The sequence below is a fragment of the Sparus aurata genome, chromosome 5 (assembly GCF_900880675.1).
Source record: "Sparus aurata chromosome 5, fSpaAur1.1, whole genome shotgun sequence".
Taxonomy (NCBI): domain Eukaryota; kingdom Metazoa; phylum Chordata; class Actinopteri; order Spariformes; family Sparidae; genus Sparus; species Sparus aurata.
The window spans coordinates 29,509,616-29,515,877 of NC_044191.1; positions in this window are offsets into that span (position 1 = coordinate 29,509,616).

Consider the following 6,262-nt stretch of genomic DNA (forward strand, 5'->3'; position numbering starts at 1 on the left):
TAAATTTACCACTTTTTACTACATATTCTTCTCTATCTACTTGTATTACCTTTTCCTTTACTAGGACTTCAGAATTAATCGTATATTAATCAAAATCACAATATGACTATAAATATAACCAAATCACATTCAATCAATATTATAAAATCCGTTTATAAAGGTAAAATGTGTCACAAAACAGTATTTTAATGACGTGTTGTCATGCTGCAGAGGTGCTCTAGCCTCCAAAGCTTGTTCCCCAGATGTAATAAGAGATGTTTTTTTGGCAGAGACCAGGAAGAATGCCACATCATCGTGACTTCACTAGTTTTTCAATTACAATGAGCATTGTGATGTAGAATTTAGTCATCCATAATAATCATGAATTATATCACAATCGCAATATGTGTCAAAATAATCAGAACGTCACTGTTTGACCATATCGTGCAGCACAAACCTTTACTACTGCTACTACTACTATATTTTTTATTCACTCCCTGCACTGCTCTATCATTGCTGCCCAATGCAGGGTCACCACGCATCCTGGAAAACCTGGAACACAGTTGACTAGATTTCCAGTCGTGGAAAACACATGGAAAATGAGAGAAAAAGCAGAATGTCCTGAAAAATCTTTAAAAAGTAACACATAAAATGTCTCCCTACAGCTCCTCCGGCACATTCCACGTCTCCAGGATATCTGAGATCCCCAACTAATTTGAAAAAATATGTTATTTACAGCCTCTAAACATGGTCAAGCTCGTGTACCCACATCAGAGAGTTTAAATAACATCTTTTCAAAGTAATTTGAGATCTCTGGGCTTCTGAAGACTTGGATTACGCTAGGTGAGCCACAGGGAGCCTCATCAAGTCCTCATCTACTTCAGATTATAGATAGATAACGACTGTATAACAAACTTATCCTTTAAGTTTGTTACTCATTGTTCTCTAATGATGCTGCAGCCAAAGCTGAAGCCAGAAACACAACATTGCATGAATGAACGACAGAAGTAATGCACTGGTTTATATCGAGTAAACGACACAGGCTTTAACAAAGAGACGTGAAGACGGTTTTATTTGTGCTGCTGCACACAGCTGCTCACTTTCCACTGAATGTTTTCTCCTCCGTCGTTGGAGACGTGCTAATTGGTTAAGTGAAATCTGCTGCTGTGATGTTTAGCTGGAATGAAAAGTCGACAGCGTTTATCCTTGATTTTCCACTTGCATTTTACCCTCTCCACGCTAATGAGAATGTAAAAAGCACACACACACACACACATGCTGAAGTTTAAATGCTCCACTGGTTACCAATTTGTCCCAATTACAGATGTGAATATTACCCGCCGACAAGCAGCACAATGATGATTAATTATCAGCGTTGGCAGCTAATGTACTTGGCACGCTCCCATAATTTGACTTTAATTGTCTATCATCTTTCTTTTCTCTTTGTTTGCCCGTCTTATCTCTCCCTCTTTTTAGCTCTGTCGTCTCTGTTCCTCTATTTCAGATAAATAACCGTCCTTGAGGGAGGAGAGCAGCCTTTACATTCCTCTCTATTGTCCGTGCCTTGCTTTGGTTTTCCTTTTTTTTTGTCAGTTTATTCCCCCTTCAGTCTCATTTCTCTTTATGCCTCTCTCTTTGTGCAAAAATGCCCACTTATTGCGAGGCCTTGATCTTTTTTATTTCCATTTAGCACGAGGCAGAGAGAAGCACGGTGATAAATGAGTTCGCTTCCGAATTTACAATCCTAATGAATCACATTAGAGAAAAGGTTGGGGGTTATCTTTGTCACACTTTCTGCATAAACACAATTACTCAGTGCATTGTGGGACATGGTAACGCGCCCTTCTCTCTCGGTGTGCCCACACGGATTTCCTCCCCTCGTTGTCCAGCAGAGAGCAGTAATCACCAGCCCATAAACTCTCCGAGCAGCGCCGACTGACATCAGAGATCAGAGGAGTTGATCATTTTGTGATTCATTTAACTTCCCCCCTGGATTCTCAACTCTTCCACCTTTTCTTCCACCTCTTCTCCACTCCATCACCACCTCCCTCTTTGCCTTTTCACCTCCCACTCTGCTAATAAAAGTCCTTGTAATCACACAATTAAAATACTGATGTTCTGAGTGAGAATTTCCCCACTTAGCTGGTGTTACAACGCTTTAGTAATGTTGAAAACAATGATTCCTTTGATCACAGAGAGGTAGAAATTACATCATTTCTTATCGGCAGCTGTCGATTTGTCGGCTGAAGTTAACAACATTTGAAAACACGACTTGTTTTAAAATGAAACCGTCTGAAAAAAAAGGGATTTGAGCTAAATCTACACACAGCCTCGGGATATGCTTCCATATATGTGAAAATGTAAATAATGTTTTTTCCAAAAAATAAACCTTATGGTGGACGACGGCCTGAAAGCAAACACCTGTTGTACTGCAGTGTGATGATGCAGAAAGGATCCAGCATGTTGGTGGTGAAAAATAGCTAATAACTAGGCATTCTACACATTTAAAGAGCATTTTTCACCTTGAAATTAAACAGCATGAACCACTTTATATCAACATTTCTTGCAAATGAAAAAAAAAAAACCTCATCTAGCCGAGTTGTGCCCAGCATTCATGGCATGTTAGTATTCAGCCACCTGGTCAACTCCAGCACAGGCGAACAACTGCAGAAGTTGTTCTTTGCGATCCCTCCTCCCAGATAATGCTCAACTGTTGCACAATCCATAAGACATTCAGTCAATGTTTCAACCTTGAGGCGGCTTTGAATCGATGTAAATCTGGAATGAATGGCTCTACACTCTGCTAACAGCCCCACAAATTGAATTTCACCCATTCGCGGCTCCTCGCAGGCTCACAGAATGAGAGTCACAGGAGCGACCGTGACGTGTTTCACATTCTGGACAGAATCTGCACATCAAAGTCGCTGCAAAACCTTATTTAGCGTGACCCGATCATGAAGTTTTTAAACGCTCCTGTTGTCCTCATGACTGCCATTCATTCATCCGCCGTTTAAGTGGAGTGGATGTAATGTCGCAGGTGTTTGCGCGGCGGTGACCGTAGCTTTCTTTCGCACCCCAGGCCGCCTGAATGTCACGCGAAAAAGCAGGGAATTACCTCTTAATGTGATTTAATCTCGATTTCTCGCATGGCTGACAGAAACAAGCAAATACACATCAGCTGTTGCCAGGTGATACAGACACCTTTAAAGCAGTCTGCGGTTGCAGCGCGGAGAAAGTCGATGTGGAGCAGCTGGCGGCCAATTGATTAGGACGAGCGGCACATATTTAGACACAAAGATTTCCACAGCGCAACGTGGCAAAAGCCGAGACGCTGTGATTGGTCGACGCTGCTTTTTCTTCAGGGTCTCCACTGTGATGGTGCTGAGGTGGATCAGGCCATTATACATCACCTCGACAGCCGTCCCTCAGAGGCTCAACTCTCGTGACTGCTCCGTGCGTCCGCGTGCTTTAATGCATCAACAGAGTCACGAACGTAAATACAAGTGGACAAGCGAGACGGGAGGGTAAGTGATGTGAAGTGACTGTCTCTCTGTCAGAGGGGGAAATAAAAAACACGGGATAAAGTGACAGCAGCTTTCCTACTTAACACACCGGGTCACTCGGTTATATCTTCCTCACTGCTCCTTTAAAATTTCCCCCTGGATTCTCGACTCTTACACTTTTCACTCTTGACAGCAGCTGTCGATTTGTGGGCTGATGTTAAAAACATTCGAAAACGCGACGAAAGAGGCATTTTTAAAGAGGACCTGTGCTGATTTTACACGTCTAACTCTGTCCACATGCCTCAAGAAGTGCCTCCACATAGGTGAAATTTTTTCAAGAAACCTATAAATTGCAGCCCGGCCTGTCAAAGTGATAGTTTGCCTCACCCAGGCGCGACATGTCCATGCGTGTACTAAGGTACAGTACCAGAAGAGAGCGATAATGACTGCAAAAATGGACAGACACAATTCAAAGTGCCAGAAAGTCTGCATCAGGAGAAACAAGTGGCTGTTTTGAGAAAGAACCACGATCTTTTCCTAAACCTAACCAAGTAGTTTTGGTGCTTTTTTTTTGAATATTTTCCCGGATGTAGCATGTTTGTTATTGCTCACTCGGCCGTGGGAGAAATCATGTTTTTTTTTATAGACAAGGCCAAACACAACAGTGACACAGTGTGCTGGCGGGTCAGTTACACATCTTGGCGTGATACCAGGTTCTAAAGTGACTCACTGATTAACCCAGTTTGGCTGCTTTCCTTACGCACTTGTTAGCGTGGCTTGTGGCACGGCTCGAGGGGAAGACGTATCGGGATTGAAATATCACAACAACTGGAATGATTGAGTTGAGATTTTCAAGAGATGTTCTTGGTCCCCAGAAGATGAACCATTTAACTGTGTGATTTGGCGATCACCTGGAGCAGGTCAAAGTCTTCAGTTAGCCTGTAAAATAGCTTAACATAGATAGATTCATGGTCCTTCAGAGGTCCGTGTCACTACGACAATGGAGCACCGACATCAGGTCAAAATGTCACTGATGTCCAAACACTACTCGTCCCATCTTGCTTAACAATAGTCTCGTAGAGTGTCAGAACCAAGGATGCTACAGAACACGTTACATGCATACACACAACAGGTTGCTGTTGATTCAAACGTAGGGACGGGATTTTCCAAACAGACTGATGGCCTAAAATAGACACCCGCTGAGTCAGACTGTGGTAGCTGTAGCTTAGCGCTTTACCAAGTGTCAGCATGCTAATGCACTAAACTGCACTTCTGTGTCCAAGCAAAGCCTCAACGCAGCTGCCAGCACGACTGAGGACGCCATCGTATTGACAAACAGTATGTTGCACGCGCGGAGAAAAAGCTCGTAGGATCAACACCAGCTGATGCGTTTGAGTGACGTAAGCCACCTCAAACTTTTCCTTCAGAACACCTTCAGCTCCCTCTCTCCTTTGAACCCCTCACCCCTGAGCACATCACATGAGTGAAGGGGGGGGGGACGTATTAAATCTGAAATCTTTCCACTTCACTGGGATTCAGGAAATTGTCTACCCCGCGGGAAGTAAATGCAGATGGAGGGATGGATGGAAGCAGGGTGAGATGGATGGGGGAGTGAGAATGGGCAAGAGGAAGTGGAGATGGGAGGGTTAGATTGAGAGAGGGAAGGTGTTTGGATGATGGATGGATTGGTGGTGAGCATCAGAGAGACGGAGGGCGAGGAGGGAGGGGGAGGGGGAGGACGGAGGGAGGGAGGAGAGAGTCGGAGGTGTGGGAGAGGAGATGGCTGAGCTGTCTGTTTGAAGATGAATCAGAGAGGCAGTGTAGTGAGGAGGTCCGTATCCATAAACACACACAAGCAGATGTGTGTACGCGCTCTCACGCTCTGACGCACACACACGGGCAAACAAACACACACGCGAGCACAGATACACTCCCCCCCCCCCCCCCCCCCCCCGCGGCTCGCGCACACTCTGCCCCACGGCGAGGTGGTAAAAGGCCACGGCTGATTGGGTGCTGCAGGCTGATTCTGCCCCGAGTGGCAGAGCAGTGCATGTTGGGATGTTTGGATACAAACGCAGTCATCCATGAAGGCATGAGGTAGGTCACCCCCTCTCCTCCCTGCCGCTCTCTCTCATCCCTCCTTTTTTTTTTTTCTTCTTTTAAACATCTCCATTCCTTTCCTCACATCATCCTTTTGTCCTTTCTTCTCTCCTTCTCTTGTTGTCTTTGTCTTTCAGTCCCGGCTCTGTACCTTCCACATATTTCCCCACAGGGCTTTTCACTAATACACCACCAAATCTGCCCTCCTCTCTTTTCCTATCAATCCATCTTTCATACAGAAAGTGTATTCTCTCCGGGTATTAACAGTAGCTCTCAGTTCTCCCCTCTTTTGTCTGGCTTGATTCATTTCCATCTGTCTTCCATCGCTCTCTTTATCTTTTTCGAGCTTGACTTTCCCTCCATCTTTCCCCGCCTGCAGCCTTCTTTGCCTAACACACACACACACACACACACACACACACACACACACACGCTCTTTATCCCTCCATCCCTGCAGTGTAGTGTGCTAACAGAATAATTAGTCGTGCTTGATGTCTCTGACAGTTCTAATCCTTCTAAATGGCCACCACATGCCTCCCCTCATCAGCTCAGGGTTACGCACACGCACACACACAAACCGCACACACACGCACGTACACGCACGCACTAGCACGCGTGCAGACACACACGCACGGTTATAAATGAGATGCTTCCATCTGTGGTCGGAGTAGTTTTGAGAT